A 19,271-nucleotide genomic window follows, 5' to 3' on the forward strand; every position below is an offset into this window, starting at 1 on the left:
TCACGAGTAAGGGTGCCTTCTGCAGTGCCGGCATCCATATGGGTGCCGGTTTCAAGTCCCAGCTGGTCGACTTCTGATCCAGCTCTCTGCTATGGCCTGGGAAAGCAGTGGAAGATGGCCCAAGTCCTTGGGCCCCTACACCTGCACTAGAAGACCCTGAGGAAGCTCCTGGCTCCTGGCTTCGGATCAGTGCACCTCTGGCCATTTGGACCTTCCAGGGAGTTAACCAGTGGATTGAAACCTCTCACTCACTCTCTCTGCCTCTCTACAACACTGTCTTTCAAATAAATGAATACGTCTTGAAAAAAAAAAGAAGTGGATTAAATGGGACTTGAATAAGCACCCATAGGGGGATGCCAAACATTGCCCCCACCCCCATTTTTTAGTATCTGAACTTCTTACTTGGTAAAGAATTTAGCTTTTTTTACTAAAATGCAAATATAGAAACTGTCCAAAATGGATGAAAGTAAGGAAGGGAGGAACAAATGCAGAAAGAAAGGAAGAGACAGCGTTGGAAGGAGAGCAGAAAGAAGGGAATGTTGATTCATAATTGTTCTATAGAACATATTGAAGAATTTTGTTAACCAAAAAACAAATACATCTACTAGGATGTATTAATCCTTGATGGAGATTTACATAAAATAGGTAAGCACTCAAATTGCAGTAAAATTAAAAATGTAAAATGTGCATGTTCACAAAATTCTGTACAAGGAAAACATGACTTATAAAAATGTAAGTTTGGGGGCGGACCCAAGATGGCGGAATAGTGAGGGTGCGCACCGATAGTCCGGGAAAATTTAGTTTAATAAAAGGGGAGTTACAGTAGCCGCAGAAAAAAGAACCAGGAAAATATTGCAGGGGAAACCCTTCTGGATGAATCGGAGGACCTACTGGGAGAACAAGGTCGCCCACCGCGCGGAAGCCAAGTCGTGGGACCGAGCCATGGAAGCCCCAGGGTCTGCGCGCCAGTGCTCGAAGGGGAGTGCATGCCACACAGACAACAGCGGGGAGACTTGGGACGCTCAGGGCACCGAGTCCACACATCGGCGCTGGAAGGGGAGGTGAGCTCAATAACCCGAGACATTGGTGGGGAAACGGGGGTCAGAATCTAGAGGGGGGCCGGAAAGTGCAGCAAACTCACTACCGGAAAGAAGGAAAAAAAAAGCTTCGGGGTTTCTCTTCCCCCTAACCTTGCAAAGGTTACAAGGCTGCAAGGCTTGAAGAATTCCCAAGAGACAAAGAGCAGGCCTCCTCTCTGGATTTACATATCAATGGGGGAGAGCTAAGGAACTGAGTCACTACAATTCAGTAGCCTAGGCAACCCAGTGGGAGTCCAGAGGAGCCAAAGACTGGAAGCCAAATACCATCAATTCTGCCCTGCAGTGTTACTTACCCCCTGAATAAATAAAATACATAAATAAATAAAAAGAGAGAGATTTACCATGCATAACCTGAGGGTGTCACCTTTGCACACCCTTAACCAGGAAGAACCAGGCAGAGCTCTCAGGCCACACCCATCTCAAGCCTCCAAGGCTCCTCCAACAGCAGGCAGTCCACTTAACACGGACACAGTATAAAAAAAAAAAAAAGAAAAAAAAAACGCACAGTGACACAAGAAGAATTAACTATGCCGAGTAACAAACACAGAAATAGAGGGAGCAAGATCAACGATGACACTATGATGCCTCCAAATAAACAAAACACCCAAAGCCAAGATTATGAAGATGATGAGATAGAAGAAATGCAAGATACGGATTTCAAAAAATTTATGATAAGAACATTTAGAAGTTTTCAAAAGCAAATCCTTGAACTACAGAAATCCTTAATGGACAAGATTGAAAATCTCTCTCGTGAAAATGAAATTTTAAGGAAGAGTCAAAATGAAACTCAGAAACTAGTAGAACAGGAAAGTGTTATAGTGAAGAGAAATCAAAATGAAATGAAGAGCTCAATAGATCAAATGACAAACACATTAGAAAGCCTTAAAAACAGAATGGGTGAAGCAGAAGAGAGAATATCGGACTTAGAAGATAGAGCACAGGAAAACATACAGTCAAACCAAAGAAAAGAAGAGGAAATTAGAAATCTAAAAAATATTGTTGGGAACCTACAGGATACTATTAAAAAAACCAACATTCGAGTTCTAGGAGTTCCTGAAGGCATGGAGAGAGAGAAAGGATTGGAAGGCCTTTTTAGTGAGATACTAGCAGAGAACTTTCCAGGTTTGGAGAAGGACAGAGATATCCTAGTACAGGAAGCTCATAGAACCCCCAATAAACATGACCAAAAGAGATCCTCACCACGACACGTGGTAATTAAACTTACCACAGTGAAACATAAAGAAAAGATCCTAAAATGTGCAAGAGAGAAACGTCAGATTACTCTCAGAGGATCTCCAATCAGACTCACAGCTGACTTCTCATCAGAAACACTACAGGCTAGGAGGGAATGGCGAGACATAGCACAGGTGCTAAGAGAGAAAAATTGCCAGCCCAGAATATTATATCCTGCCAAGCTCTCATTTGTGAATGAAGGTGAAATAAAGACCTTTCATAGCAAACAGAAATTGAAAGACTTTGTGGCCACTCGTCCGGCCCTGCAAAAGATACTTAAAGATGTGTTACACTCAGAAACACAGAAACACAGCCATCAATATGAAAGAAGGGAAAGGAAGAACACCTACCAGTAAAAGAGCATGGGAAGCTCAAAGCATACACTAGAAAATATTTCCGGGAAAATGGCAGGGCAAAGTCACTACGTATCAACAGTCACATTGAACATGAATGGTCTGAATTCTTCAGTTAAAAGACACTGTTTGGCTGACTGGCTCACAGAACACAACCCAACTATTTGTTGCCTACAAGAAACACATCTCTCTAACAAAGAGGCATGCAGACTGAAAGTGAAAGGTTGGAAAAATATACTCCATGCCAACAGAAACCAAAAAAAAGCAGGTGTAGCCATATTAATATCAGACAAAATAAACTTTAATACAAAAACTGTTAAGAGAGACAAAGAGGGACACTATATAATGATTAAGGGTTCAATTCAACAGGAAGATGTAACTATTATAAATGTATATGCACCTAATTACAGGGCACCGGTCTATTTAAAAGATATGTTAAGGGACTTAAAGGGAGATTTAGATTCCAATACAATAGTACTGGGGGACTTCAATACTCCACTCTCAGAAATAGACAGATCATCCGGACAGAAGATCAACAAGGAAACAGCAGATTTAATTGACACTATTGCCCAAATGGATCTAACAGATATCTACAGAACTTTCAACCCTACATCTACAGACTTCACATTCTTCTCAGCAGTGCATGGAACATTCTCTAGGATTGATCACATACTAGGCCATAAAGCAAGTCTCAGCAAATTTAAAAGAATTAGAATCATACCATGCAGCTTCTCAGACCACAGTGGAATGAAGCTGGAAATTAGCAACTCAGGAAACCCCAGAAAGTATGCAAACACATGGAGACTGAACAACATGCTCCTGAATGAACACTGGGTCATTCAAGAAATCAAAAGAGAAATCAAAAACTTTCTGGAAGTAAATGAAGACAACAACACAACATATCAAAACTTATGGGATACAGCAAAAGCAGTATTGAGAGGCAAATTTATAGCAATAGGTGCCTATATCAAGAAATTGGAAAGGCACCAAATAAATGAGCTTTCAGCGCACCTCAAGGTCCTAGAAAAACTGCAGCAAACCAAACCCAAATCTAGTAGGAGAAGAGAAATAATTAAAACCAGAGAAGAAATTAACAGGATTGAATCCAAAAAAACATTACAAAAAAATCAGCCAAGCGAGAAGCTGGTTTTTTGAAAAAATAAACAAAATTGACACCCCATTGGCCCAACTAACTAAAAAAAGAAGAGAAAAGACCCAAATCAATAAAATCAGAGATGAAAAAGGAAACGTAACAACAGACACCACAGAAATAAAAAGAATCATCAGAAATTACTACAAGGACCTGTTTGCCAGCAAACAGGAAAACCTATCAGAAATGGATAGATTCCTGGACACATGCAATCTACCAAAATTGAACCATGAAGACATAGAAAACCTAAATAGACCCATAACTGAAACAGAAATTGAAACAGTAATAAAGGCCCTCCCAACAAAGAAAAGCCCAGGACCAGATGGATTCACTGCTGAATTCTACCAGACATTTAAAGAAGAACTAACTCCAATTCTTCTCAAACTATTCAGAACAATCGAAAAAGAGGGAATCCTCCCAAATTCTTTCTAGGAAGCCAGCATCACCTTAATCCCTAAGCCAGAGAAAGATGCAGCACTGAAAGAAAATTACAGACCAATATCCCTGATGAACATAGACGCAAAAATCCTCAATAAAATTCTGGCCAATAGAGTACAACAACACATCAGGAAAATCATCCACCCAGACCAAGTGGGATTCATCCCTGGTATGCAGGGATGGTTCAACATTCGCAAATCAATCAATGTGATTCACCACATTAACAGACTGCAAAAGAAAAACCATATGATTATCTCAATTGATGCAGAGAAAGCATTTGATAAAATTCAACACCCTTTCATGATGAAAACTCTAAGCAAATTGGGTATAGAAGGAACATTCCTCAATATAATCAAAGCAATTTATAAAAATCCCACAGCCAGCATCCTATTGAATGGGGAAAAGTTGGAAGCATTTCCACTGAAATCTGGCACCAGGCAGGGATGCCCACTCTCACCACTGCTATTTAACATAGTTCTGGAAGTTTTAGCCAGAGCCATCAGACAAGAAAAAGAAATCAAAGGAATACAAATCAAGAAGGAAGAAGTCAAACTATCCCTCTTTGCAGACGATATGATTCTGTACTTAGAGGATCCAAAGAACTCTACTAAGAGACTATTGGAACTCATAGAGGAGTTTGGCAAAGTGGCAGGATATAAAATCAATGCACAAAAATCAACAGCCTTTGTATACACAAGCAATGCCATGACTGAGAAAGAACTGCTAAGATCAATCCCATTCACAATAGCTACAAAAGCAATCAAATACCTTGGAATAAACTTAACCAAGGACGTTAAAGATCTCTACGATGAAAATTACAAAACCTTAAAGAAAGAAATAGAAGGGGATACCAAGAAATGGAAAAATCTTCCATGCTCATGGATTGGAAGAATCAACATCATTAAAATGTCCATTCTCCCAAAAGCAATTTATAGATTCAATGCAATCCCAATCAAGATACCAAAGACCTTCTTCTCAGATCTAGAAAAAATGATGCTGAAATTCATATGGAGGCACAAGAGACCTCGAATAGCTAAAGCAATCTTGTACAACAAAAACAAAGCTGGAGGCATCACAATACCAGATTTCAGGACATACTACAGGGCAGTTGTAATCAAAACAGCATGTTACTGATACAGAAACAGATGGATAGACCAATGGAACAGAATTGAAACACCAGAAATCAACCCAAACATCTACAGCCAACTTATATTTGATCAAGGATCTAAAACTAATTCCTGGAGCAAGGACAGTCTATTCAATAAATGGTGCTGGGAAAACTGGATTTCCACGTGCAGAAGCATGAAGCAAGACCCCTACCTTACACCTTACACAAAAATTCACTCAACGTGGATTAAAGACCTAAATCTACGTCCTGACACCATTAAGTTATTAGAGAACATTGGAGAAACCCTTCAAGATATTGGCACAGGCAAAGAATTTCTGGAAAAGACCCAGGAGGCACAGGCAGTCAAAGCCAAAATCAACTATTGGGATTGCATCAAATTGAGAAGTTTCTGTACTGCAAAAGTAACAGGAGAGTGAGGAGACAACCAGCAGCTGAACTTCAGTGTCAACTCAGTGTCCAGTTTCATATCCATGAAAATGTCTACAATAAAAATTAATAAACATTAAAGAAATGGAAGAAGACACACAAAAATGGAAAAATCTGCCATGTTCATTCATTGGTAAAATCGACAAAATGAAAATTTCCATTCTACCATAAGCAATTTAGAGACACAATGGGATCCCAACCAAAGGACAAATAACATTTTGCCCAGATGGAAAGAAAACAATGCTAAAATTCATATGAAAACATAGAACATCTGAATACTGAAAGCAACCTTATACAACATTGACAAAACTCAAAGTGTCACAATAACAGATTGTAAGACACAGAACAGGGCAGTTACGATCAAAACAGCTTGGTAGAGGCACAAAAAAAAATGACATATGGAAAAATGGAACAGAAAAGAAACACCTGAAATAACGCACACATCTACAACTACTCTGTCTACAACTAGCTCTGATCTGAGCTAAAGATCAATCCCAGGTGCAAAGGACAGTTTCTTCAAAAAATGGTCCTGAGAAAACTGGACCTCCACATGCAGAACGCTGAAAGAAGCCCGATACCTTACACCTTATACAAAAAGCAACTAAAAACACTTCAAGGAACAAAATCTAAAACTGAGTATCATCAAATTACTAGAGAACACTAGTCCACTATGGGTACAGGTTCACATCCGTGTGCTCCGTGGGATGAAGGGAGGCTGACACCAGCGTCTCGGCTTCCTCACAGTTGAGCTCCCAGCCACCCCCACTGCCTCCAAACCTGTGGATTTGGGGGAGAACACCACTGGGAAGCCCCGAATCCCGCATCCTTTGAGGCAGGCCCTGAGCATTTCACTGTCCATAAGCTCAAAAGCAGCAAATCCCTCCCGCACTCTCCAAGCCTCCCGTGCCACTGCCGCCAGTAACACCACCAGCCTACCACGACGCCACTCCCGCAGACATCTACTTCTTCCCCAGGCCTACTGCGCAAGTGCCATCCAACTAACACCTGCCCCTTCCTCCCAGAATACACAGCGTCAGTGGAAGAGGCCACACTGCCTTGATTAACCAGGGGCAGTGACCTGAGCCCCAGCCTGACATGCCCACCCTGTGCTCACCATGACCAAATGCCCTCCAAGGGCATCATTGCTCCCAATCCAGCCCATCAGAAGCTCAGGGCAGTGTGGAGCTCTCTAGACCTCCAGGCTGACACCCAGACACTCCTGCATGGTGCAGCGCTTTGCCAAACTGCCCGTGGTCAGGGTACTGAACGGCAGATACACGCCCAGCATCCTTGCCCTTGTCTGTCCCGGGGCTGCTGCCAGGAGTCAGACAACCAAGTTTACGATGTGTTGCGCTCCGGACAGAGAGGTAGGGTGGGGACAATCACTGTGTACCTAAATTGCATTTATGAATTGGATCTCTTAAATACAAAACATATCTTATGAGAACACCTGCACTGTCTTCACTTGGTCATTTCCTCGCCCCTCCCCTTATGTCACAATTGTAGGTGACTCAGTCGCTCATCACTGTGTCCCTGGGAACAGACTGCCTTGCTGGAAGTCCTAACTCAGAACATTTCATCCCACACTTGCAGAATGCACATTCTTCTCCTCAGTCCCTGGAACTTTCTCTAGGACACAACATATGATAGGCCATAAAACAAGCTTAGTAAACTCAGTAACTGAAATCATTTCACGCATCTTCTATGACCAAAATTCAAGGAAATGGGAAATCAACAACTCAAGAAACTCCAGAACATATGCAAACACATGGAGACCGAACGACATGCTCCTGAATGAATGGTGGGTCGTAGGAGAAATCAAAATGGAAATCAAGAAATTTCTGGAAATGATTGAAGATAACAGCACAACACAGCAAAACGTATGGGACACAGCAAATACAATGTTAAGAGGACACTTTATAACAACTTGTGCCTACCACAAGATATTGGAAAGGCATCAAACTCCAAATTAGTAGGATGAAAGAAATCATGGAAATTTGAGAAGAAATAAACAAAGTTGAAGCAAAAACATTACAAAAGATCACTGAAATGAAAATCTGATTAAAAAAATTTTTTTACAAACTTGTTGAAAATCTCCAAAACAAACAAACAAACAAAAAAACAGGAGTAAGACCCCAATGAGTAAAATCATAAACAAAAAACAAACTGTAATAACAGAAACCCAATAAATAAAAAAGACATCGGGAATTACTACAATGTACTGTTTGCCAATGAATTGGTCACTCAATAAGTCTGCCTTTCATTTAAATAAATATTAAAAACATATGATTATTTCAAATAGATGAAAACAGCTGGAAAAATGCAACATCCTTTCAGAAAGAAAACCTTAGGCAAACTGACTGTAGAAGAACATTCCTCAACACAATCAAGGCAATTTATGTCAAACAGCCTGATAGAATCTTACGAATGGGGACAAGCTGCAAGCATTCCCAACTACGATCTGGAATCAGACAAGGATGCACCCTCATTATTGCTATTCAAGATAGTTCTGGAAGTTTTAGACAGAGCCATTAGGCAAGAAAAAGAAATCAAATGGACACAAATTGGGAAGGAGGAAGTCAAAGTATCCCTCCTTCAGAATGACATGATTTTTTAAATGGGGGAACCAAGAAACTCCACTACGAGATTATTAGAACTCAGAGTTTGGAAAAGTGGCAGGATATAAAATCAACACACAAAAATCAACAGAATTTGTATACACACAATGTCATGGCTGAGAGTCTACTTCAAAAATCCATTCCATTCACAATAGCTACTAAAATTTAAATACCTTTGAGTAAAGGTAACCAAGGAGCTTGAAGATTTAAAAAGCAACTCCAATACTTTCCCAGCTATTTCAAAATATTGAGCTGGATGGAATAGGATTCAACTCTAACAAACACTTTTTGTGAGGCCAGAATTACTCTGACCACAAAAGATAGCTAAACACTGAATGTAAATAAAACTGCTGGGCTAGATCCTAAATGAAAGAGATGTAAACATTCTCAACAAAATTCTAGCCAAACAAAACCAAAATCACACGCAAAAGCTCATGTATAACCTTCAATTGGAATTCATCCCAAAAATGCCATGATGTTCCACATTTTCAAATTAATACACATGATAAATTATATCAAAATAATTGAAGAACAAAACCACATTGTCAGCCAGTGTCGCGGCTCACTAGGCTAATCCTCCATCTGTGGCACTGGCACATCGGGTTCTAGTCCTGGTCAGGGCGCCGGATTCTGTCTCGGTTGCCCCTCTTCCAGGCCAGCTCTCTGCTATGGCCCGGGAGTGCAGTGGAGGATGGCCCAAGTGCTTGGGCCCTGCACCCCCTGGGAGACCAGGAGAAGCACTTGGCTCCTGCCATCGGATCAGTGGGTGCGCCGGCCACAGCACGCCGGCCGTGGCGGTCATTGGAGGGTGAACCAACAGCAAAAGGAAGACCTTTCTCTCTCTCTCTCTCTCTCACTGTCCACTCTGCCTGTAAAAAAAAAAAAAGAAAAAAAAAAACAGATTGTCAGGGCCAGCACTGTATTGCAGTGGGTTAAGGCCACAACACACAATGCCTCCATTCATATGTATGCCATTTCGCGTCCAGGCTGCTCCTCTTCCAATCTAGCTCCCTTCTAATGTGCCTGGGAAAGTGGCAGAGGATGTCCCAATTAGTTGGGCCCTTTCAGCCACATGGGAGACTTGGAAGAAGGTTCTGGATCCTGACTTCATACTGGCTCAATCTGGCCATCGAGGTCATTTAGGGAATAAACTAGCAAATAGAAGACCCCTCTCCCTCTTTTCCTCCCTCCCTTTCTTTTGCTCTTGCTCTACCTCTATCAATCTATATCATTCTTGCAAACAGATGAAATAAATCTTTTGAAAAACCACATTATCATCTAATTAGATACAGAGATATCAATAGAATAAAAAAGGATTAAAAAACTACACAAAATAGATACAGAGGGAATACATATCGAAATCATAACGGCTATGTATGACATGCCAACAGCCAATGTCATGCTGGATGGGGAAAATTTGAAAGCATTTTTGTCAAACATGTAACAACACAAGGATGTCCCTTTTTACCACTCTTTCTGAATGTAGTACTGTAAATTTTCACAAAAACAATGAGGAAGAAGAAAGAAAGAATCAGTAAATAGGTGTGAAAATTGAACATCAAATTCTAAGGGCTTGTTGGTGACATGATATTGTAACAGAAATACTAACACAATAAACCCAAAACACTGCTAGGACTGGTGAAACAATTAAGTGAAGTTACAGGTTACAAATAAACATACTGTAGAAACAGCAGTGTTTAATACATTAAAGATGTATTAAAGCTCTATAATCAAAATTACCATATCTTGATAAAAGAAATCACCAAGAACAGAAATAATGAAATGATATTTCTTTTGATGGATTCGAAGAATGAGTATCATTAAAATGTCTACCTTGGCCGGCGCCACAGCTCAATAGGCTAATCCTCCGCCTGCAGAGCTGGCACACCGGGTTCTAGTCCCAGTCGGAGTGCCAGATTCTGTGGCGGTAGCTCCTCTTCCTGTCCAGCTCTCTGCTGTGGCCCGGGAAGTGCAGTGGAGGATGGCCCAAGTCCTTGGGCCCTGCACCCGCATGGAGACCAGAAAAAGCACCTGGCTCCTGGCTTTGGATCAGCATGGTGCACCGGTCACAGCATGCCGGCCGCAGCGGCCATTGGGGGTTGAACCAACGGTAAAAGGAAGACCTTTCTCTCTCTGTCTCTCTCTCTCTCACTGTCCACTCTGCCTGTCAAAAAAAATGTCGACCTTACCTAACGCAATCTAAAAATTCAATTAAATTGTTATCAAAATATCAGTAGCATTCTTTGTGGAAAAAACAAACAAAAAAAAAGCCTAAAATTCATACAAATCACAGAAGATCCAGAACAGCTCGGGGGTTCCTTACCAAAAAACAAAACAAAACAAAAGTACCTGATGCCTCACAACACCTGATTCAAAGCATACTACAAATCAACACTAATTAAAACATCACAGCAGTGGCATAAAATGTGACAGATTGACTAATGGAAAAAAACAATGCAAGTCCCAAAATCAATACCAATATGTAGAGACATCTGATTTTTGATAAAAGGTCTCAGACCATTGACTGCTCTAAGGAAAATCTCCTCAAAAACTGGTGTTGGCAAAACTGCATTTATGTACGAGATTGAAATTAGATCCATTACTCACAGAAAAGAAGAAAATCAACTCAAAATGGATCAAGGACTTAAATGTAAGACCAGGGACTATGAAGCTTTTGGAAACAAATGTAGAGTAAGTACTACAAGACACTTAAGTACAGATTGACTCTTAGAAAAGACCTTCAGGGCAAAGCAACAAAATCAAAACTAATCAAATGGGATTATATGAAAGTCAACAGCTTATGGACAGCAGGAAATCATCAATAAAGAGTCCTCCAACAGAATGAGCAAAAATATATGTGAGCTACCTACCTATCTGAAAAAGGATTAATGTCCAGAATACATCCGCAACTTAAAAAAAAATAAAATAAAACAATGAATCCAGATATGAAATGGCCAAAGGAGCTGAACAGAGTTCTCCAGAGAAATACAAATGGCCGCTGGTGCCGCGGCTCACTAGGCTAATCCTCCACCTGCGGCACCAGACACCAGGTTCTAGTCCTGGTCAGGGTGCCAGATTCTGTGGCAGTTGCTCCTCTTCCAGTCCAGCTCTCTGCTTTGGCCCGGGAGTGCAGTGGAGGATGGCCCAGGTCCTTGGGCCCTGCACCCGCATGGGAGACCAGGAGAAGCACTTGGCTCCTGGCATCGGATCAGCTCGGTGTGCCAACCACAGTGCACCGGCCACAGCAGCCATTGAGGGTGAACCAACGGCAAAGGAAAACCTTTCTCCCTCTCTCTCTCTCTCACTGTCCACTCTGTCAAAAAAAATTTAAAAAAAAAATACAAATGGCCAACAATTCTATGAAAAAAAATGCTCAATATCACAAGCCATCATGGAAATGCCATCCAAACCACAATGATATGAGCTAACCCTTTCAAAATGGTTAAGCTCCAAAGGACAGAGTCACAATGATAAGGTGGAAGTGGGAAAAGGGGAACACCTACACACTGCTGTTAAATATGTAAATTAGTGCAGCTGCTATGGAAAACTGTAGGAAGACGACGCCCTGGGGGCAGGAGGAACCTGAGAGAATGGCCTTTGGGGCCGGTGCGCCTGAGGCACCTGAAGCACCTGTGGAAGGGGCAGGTGGAGAGGGGAGGGAAGAAAGGTGGGGGACAGGGGAGGGTAGCATGGTGTGTGCAGGCTGGGCTGCAGACTCCCACTGGAAGGCAGGGCCTGGGGGAGGTCCTGGTCTCAATCTAGGTCCATGAGGACCCCAGGTCTTCATTTATAAACCTGCCAGCCATGCCTAACTCCACCACTCAGCCTGCACCTCTATCTCTACAGCTCCCTTCTGGGTCCTGCTCAGAAGAGGGGCACCCTCACCCATCTCCCACAGAGCTGCAAGTGACAGGGTGAGTGGCAGATGCCACCATGGGGGCCAGAACTCCCTTCCTACATCCCCCAACAGGCAATCCCTGGAGACCACTAGGAGGTGGCTGGTCAGGTACCCACCAGTGGGAGCTGCCACCCTGAAAACTAGAGCCAGACACAAAGCAGGCCTGGCTCGACACCTCCTCCTGTCAGTGGCCATGTGACCAGAGAGGCCCACACTGTTGCCCTCTCCTGTCCACTGAGCTGAACTCAGGTTGGGAAGGTGAGGTGAGGGATCAGTGCTGGCTGTGGTGGGTGGAGTGGCATCATCATAGGCACTTGTTCTAGTCCTGGCTGCCCCGTGAACACACCTGGGAAGGCAGGGGTCAGAGGATGCAAAAGCCCCACCCCTAAACCACTCTTCAGGGAATGTGGCCATGGCTGAGCCATGGTGGCCACAAAAGCAACAGACAGCAGCCATGTGGAAGCCAACGGTAAGAGCAGCTTCAGACCCCATGTTAAGGACCCAGAATCACCTGAGAGGCCCTAGAGATGCCAGGGACCAAGGACACAGCATTACTGGTGCTGACGAGGGGCAAGGGGGAGGTCCAGACGTGGACAGACCTGGGGCAGCCAGGAATCCCAAGTACCTGCACCACTCCACAGCCTCTCTCCCGGCTCACAAGCACCCAAGACAGGAGCTGGGAACAGCTGGGACTCAAGCTGGCACCCAAAGGCCATGCCAGTGTTGGCTGTAGGCCCAGCTGTGCCACCTCGCTGTCCCTGATTCCACCAAACATCAAGTGCCTGAGCTCCTAGAGCTCTGAAGGCGTCCCCAGTGCTGAAAATAGTGGGGTTTTAGGGTTTTAAGATTTTTTTAATTTAAGATGCAGATTTGCAGAGAGAGAGAGATCTTCCACCTGCTGGTTCATTCCCCAAATGGCTACAGCAACAAGAGCTGGGCCAGGATGAAGCCATTAACTATGTGCACACCACACAACTTGCACAGTACACATACACATGTGAACCTACATGCACACAGAACACACACATACACACACACACTAACATCACCGTCACGGTCCACACAGGTGATCTTACTCCAGGAAGGGGGTGGCCTGCCTGCTGTGGTCCACAGGGAAAACAGAAGCAGTAACCGCACCCAGGAGCCACCAGGGTGGGCATAACTCTGACGCTGGGGCTCTGAGCAGAGTCCAGGGGCAGCAATGTGCTCTGCCCCTCCCCGCCTTCAGGACATGGAGTCCTGGGGCCCTAAGGGGCAGCTGCGAGGACTGGGTTTCACATTGGTTTTTGTAGGAATGTGTGGAACCCCTTGGCACTGAGAACGTTCCTGGTCCCAGGTGGGTCTGGGCCAGGAGGAAGACTCCCTGACCAGGCCAGCTCTGACTCTTGCTCAGGACCTACATGGCTGCTTCTCCTCCAGTGCAAGACACAAACACATCCAGAGAGAGGGAACAAGAGGCCAGGGCCAGCGCACTGAGGACAGGCCTCTGCCTGGGACCATGGCCCGGCCCTTCAGGGTCTCCGACACTCACCAGGATGAAAGCAGCCATGGGGTGTGGGTGGAGACTTAGGGTCCTGGGTTCTCCAGTGCCGGTACCAGCATGGCCCTGCATCCTCTCCAAGGTGAGCATCACAAGGAGATTGGCGGGGGGAGGCAGCCCCTTAACCTGGGCCCTTTTGGACATCTGCAGTCACATGTGTCCACGACAGGTGCTGGTGTCCTTTGCGCTTTGCTGGGTCCCTTCTCAGGGTGCATTTCTGAGTGGAGACCATGGACCCCCGAGCCCACTGCCCCCTCCTCAGCATCCCTCCACTAGGGCCAGCGACCCGCCTGCTGCTCAGACTCACTGAGGGGGTCTGTCCCACACACCCCCCAGCCCATGCCAGTTGAAGCATGTGCAGGAAGGGCCTGTGGGCTGAAGTATGCATCCGGGCACAGCCCATTCAGAGTTCACTTCTGGACTGAGTGTGTGTGCGCTGCATATGTGTGACTGCAGAGCTCAGAGCCAGGCTACAACTGGCTGCATGTAAAACAAACTCAGGAGCTCCAGAGGGGACAGTGTTCCAGAAGCCGCATTCAAAACTCCATAGGGAATAGGAGGGACCTGGGCTCCTCTTCCTTTAAGCGTACTTCAGGGCACCCACGCTCAGCAGCTGCCCCCAGTGTCCACCAGCTCCTGAGGCCACCGCCTGTCCTCTGGCAGCTCCCAGCCTCTAGCGCCCAGCAGGTTCCTAAGGGTGGGGCCCACATGCTTGCAGGGTACATACCTATCAGCGAAGGAGCCAGTGATCTGAGGCCACAAATGCCAAACCAACTGTGAAACACTGTGGGCGAGGACAGGTTAGGGAGGCCCATGGCTACCTTAGCTGGCTCCTGGACACCAGTGACCACCTCTCTCCCTGCAGGGTTCTCACCCCCAACTCCACACCCCTGGACCCCCTCAGCCAAGGCTTCGACCAGCGTTCTTCATAGAAATGGTCCAGGCGGCTGTAGACACTTCACTGACCTTGCTGAGGATGGCCCACAGAAGTGCAAGTCCTGGGACACGGGGTGGTTTCTTCCCACTTGAAAAGCTGGAAATGCGGCCAGGGGTATGGCGGCCCATGGTCTGCAGGAGGCCAGGGTCAGCAGGATCGTCGGGCCACACAGAGCCTGGCTCTGAGTCCCACAGCTTCGTCGAGGATGAGGCCCCGCCATGAAAAAACTCCCCCAGCAGAGAACGGGAACAAACATTCCTGGGGAGAAACCAGGTTTTGCAGGGGCCAGCCAGGTCAGGGCAGGTGGGGCAGAGATACAGAGGCTACAGGGGTTGGGGCACAGTGTCAGCTTCTGTGGCTTCTGTCTCCCTCTAACTGTGCCCCTTCCCCCACTGTGGTTGTGGAAGCTCCCCAGGAGGGCCTGGCCTCGTTGACAGATGCACCAGGGACCCCAGCAGCCCAGATCCTGGAAGGCAACTTCCCACACCACAACACAGTCCCAGTTGCTGACTCTGGAGGTTTCAACGGGTGGGTGTGGGTGGCAGAACCTGCTGTCCCTCTTGGCACTGGGTCCGTGTATATGAGCCCCTCACCCAAAGTCACTGAGGGGCAGAGACCTTGGTGGGACCCCTTGGGGTGGGGAGGGAGAAATGGTTCCAAGAGGGTGGGGGTGTGTGGCCTGGCAGCTGGAGGTACTCTAGTGGCCGGGCACGGTGACTCTTGGGCAGGTGCCTGTCCATGGGCAGTTTGCTCCACTGCCCACTGCTCCAATTGTTCTAGGCCCTTCCCTTGGCACTGGGCCAGTGTGGAGCCGAGGCCAGCATTGATGTTCAATCTGCCTAGACTCTATAATTTGAAGATTTCATTTTCTAAGAATTTTTTCTTTATTTATTTAAGAAGGAGGGAGCGAGAGCGCATGCTCCTCCTAGGTGTCTGAAGTTGCTGGAGCCCCAGGATGAAGCTGGAAACCAGAGTGGAGCCTGGATGGAAACCCCAGGTCTCATCCTGGTGCTCTCACTGCTGGGCCCAAAGATTGCCCAAGCAGTTTACACACACTGCATCATGGGTCTACTCATGTGTATAAAAATAGGGAAGTAGAGTTTAGAATACCTTGGCAACTGAAACATCATACTGTCCTTAGCTAAGATCTTAGATAACATAAAAGATTTGGGCAAGGTTCATCTGCCAGTGTCCTTGTCCCACTGTGGTATGTTCAATTTGTCATCGTTTTCTGGTGACTGTCAATTGAGGGTAAAGCCCACAGCACTGACCTCTTACGCAGCCTGAGGAAGACCTGCGAGCAGAGAAGGGGCAGCTCTGTTGTGACTGATTTGAAGGAATGTTGTACACTTACTCATCCCTGCTCTGGGGTTAGTTTAAAACTAGGTTCCATTGGTCATGAGCCCTGTAAGAGCCCGTCTACACCTGCCACCCCGTGATGGGCTGGGAAGTGGACCGATGTGGAGAGAGTGGCCAGTGCACAAGAGCGAGTGTGCTCCACACGTGGCTCACAGTCCCACTGAGGGCAATGACCTCACCTGCACAGAATGTTGGCACAGGCCAGACTTCTGTGATGTCATCCTCCGTGGCAGTTATTAGGCCTTGCTGCCAGCACAGTGGCACAGGGACAGGCGCCGAGGGCAGGGACAGAGCAGGGAGAGCAGGTCTGTGGGGAGAGGGCCTGGGGAGCAAGGGAGTGGTGGACATGGGTGAGGGAAGGGAGAAGGCAGGATGGGGGTATGGGCACGGGAAGGGTAATGGAGGATGGGGACAAACAGAGTGGTTCAGGGGTGGGCCAGGGTGGGCCGAGGGAGGGCGAGGGAGGGCCGAGGGTGGGTGAGGGTGGGCCGAGGGAGGGCGAGGGTGGGCGAGGGTGGGCCGAGGGAGGGCGAGGGTGGGCCAGGGAGGGCCGAGGGTGGGCGAGGGTGGGCCGAGGGAGGGCGAGGGTGGGCCGAGGGTGGGCCGAGGGAGGGCGAGGGTGGGCCGAGGGAGGGCCGAGGGAGGGCCGAGGGAGGGCGAGGGTGGGCCGAGGGTGGGCCGAGGGAGGGCGAGGGAGGGCGAGGGTGGGCCGAGGGAGGGCGAGGGAGGGCCGAGGGTGGGCCGAGGGTGGGCCGAGGGAGGGCGAGGGAGGGCGAGGGTGGGCGAGGGTGGGCCGAGGGTGGGCCGAGGGAGGGCGAGGGTGGGCCGAGGGTGGGCCGAGGGAGGGCGAGGGAGGGCGAGGGTGGGCCGAGGGAGGGTGAGGGAGGGCCGAGGGTGGGCCGAGGGAGGGCGAGGGAGGGCGAGGGTGGGCGAGGGTGGGCCGAGGGTGGGCCGAGGGAGGGCGAGGGTGGGCCGAGGGTGGGCCGAGGGAGGGCGAGGGTGGGCCGAGGGTGGGCCGAGGGAGGCTGAGCATGGGCTTCTTGTGGAATTGGGAGGGAGAAGGGGAACACGGGGTGATGGTGGTGGCAGGCATGGAATGGGGCACTGGATCCAGGACAATGGGGAGAGCAGTGGAAGAGGAGACTGGGGGGGCAATGGGGGGCTCTCTGTAGCATTCATGCTGCACCATGGGTACGTGGGGAGAGTGTTGGGTATTTCTCAACCCAACCTGGCCTTCCCTCCCTTGTGAAATGGCAAGGGTTTGAATCCCTGGAACCAGATCCAACTCATTGCCTGTGTTTATAAATAAAGGTTCCACATTGATCTGAAAACTACCATGTGGTGTGTAATTTTTCCACAAAGATTTATGCATTGGAAACAGAAATGAGCAAAAGAGGTGGTGACAGAGAGGTCTTCCTTCCTCTGGTTCACTTCCCACAGGACCCCAACAGTCAGGTAGGGGCCAGGATGGAGCCTGGAGCAGGGAACTCCTACTACTCTCCTAAATGGGTGGTAGGGCCAAAGTACTTGGGCCTGGATCTGCTGTATTCCTAGGCACACAAGCAGAAGACTGGATGGGAAGTGGAGCAGCTGAGACTTGAAATAGTGCTCCAACGTGGGAGCTTAGCTGAGCAGAAGCTCCAAAAAGGTTGGCTCCCTTGTGAAGTGTCATTGAGTGTAAGAGTTTGCACACCCTAGGGATGGAAGGTGGTGTTCCATCTGCTAGTTCACATGCACACCACACTGGGTACTACTGCCTGAGACAGTGTTGGGACCCCCACAGGCATACATAAAATCTTTGGCACCTCCCCTTGCCAGCTGAGGGAGGCCTGGTTTTGAGTGGAGAGCTTCACTGAAGAGGGCCGACTCACCTCGTGGGACTAGAGATGGGAGGGGAGGTCCTGAGCCCAGCAGGATCCTAGGCTGTGTCCGGTGCTGAAGGAGGCTCATGTCTGGCTTTCCCCAGCAATGTGTCCGACAGCTATGAAACACGACAAAACCAACAACTTTTTAGGTCTCTGGGAATCCACCAAAAAAACCCCAAACCAACCAACCACAAAACAGACAGCACTGATTGATGGAGAATTGCTGACTGCCCAGGAAAGAAGAGTGGGAGAAGGTGGTGTGCTGGCCTGGAGCTGTGTCCCTTTCCTCCCCACCCTGAGCTTGTGGTGCTACCAGGGTGGGTAAAGGTGTCTGTCAAAACCAGCAGTTTGGTTTGTTGGACATGGTGCTGAGGGGACAGCAATGAACCCGTGCTCAAGTCCTCGCCAGTAAAAAGAGCAAACTTCACAGGACAGAATGCAGGAAAGCGGCAGTCCTGCTGGCCTGAGGTTGGACGCCCTTTGGGACAGGGGAAGACCAGTGTGCCAAACAATTTTTTATTTTTTTATGCTTAGGTATTTATTTGAAAGCCCAAGATACAGAGACTGTGACATAGAGAGATCTTCCATCCAACTGGTTTACTCCCCAGGTGGTTGCATCAACCACTGTGGGACCAGGCCAAAGCCAGGAGTCAGGAGTCAGGAGTCAAGACTTCCCGGTCTCCCGTGAGGGTGGCAGGGCCCCAAGCACTTGTTCCATCTGCCACTGCTTTCCCCAGGATATTCGGGAGAATCCTGATCAGAAGTGGAACAGCCTGGATACAAACCAGTGCCCATATGGGATGCTAGCATTACAGAAGGTGACTGAACCTACTATGCTACAACACTGGCCCCAAATTTTTTTATTGATTGGAAAGGCAGGGACACACAAAAGAGAAAAAGACAGACGTCCGTCCTTGTTTAGCCCTCCAAGTATACACAACATCCATGGATGGGCCAGGCAGAAGCCAGGACCCAGGCATTCAACCTGGGTCCATGTGAGTGGCAAGGACCCAACAACTTGAGCCACTACCTGTTGTCTCCCAGGGTGGGTATTACAGGAAACTGGAACTGCAAGTAGAGCTGGGACTTGAACTCAGGCCCTCTGTTATGGGATGGGAGCATCCCAACAGGTGGTGTCATCGCTGTGCCACACACCCTCCCCCAAAGAGAAGTTTACCAGGAGAATCCTGGATGCCATGGTTGGGCTAGACTGAACTCAGCAACC

The 19,271-nt window shown here is 47.4% G+C and overlaps 1 protein-coding gene across 1 annotated transcript in view; it reads right to left on the reverse strand.

The window, feature by feature from the left end:
- LOC103347041 (trafficking protein particle complex subunit 9) overlaps positions 1-19,271 on the reverse strand; it is a 225,767-nt gene that overhangs the window by 7,558 nt on the left and 198,938 nt on the right. Inside the window, exons 19-20 of the mRNA XM_070063804.1 lie at positions 18,053-18,162; positions 14,852-15,080 (exon numbers count right to left, since the gene is read on the reverse strand). The gene's annotated coding sequence lies outside the window, so the exon portion shown is untranslated. The remainder of the gene's footprint in view (positions 1-14,851; positions 15,081-18,052; positions 18,163-19,271) is intronic.

Source organism: Oryctolagus cuniculus, chromosome 19 (genome assembly GCF_964237555.1).
Source record: "Oryctolagus cuniculus chromosome 19, mOryCun1.1, whole genome shotgun sequence".
Taxonomy (NCBI): domain Eukaryota; kingdom Metazoa; phylum Chordata; class Mammalia; order Lagomorpha; family Leporidae; genus Oryctolagus; species Oryctolagus cuniculus.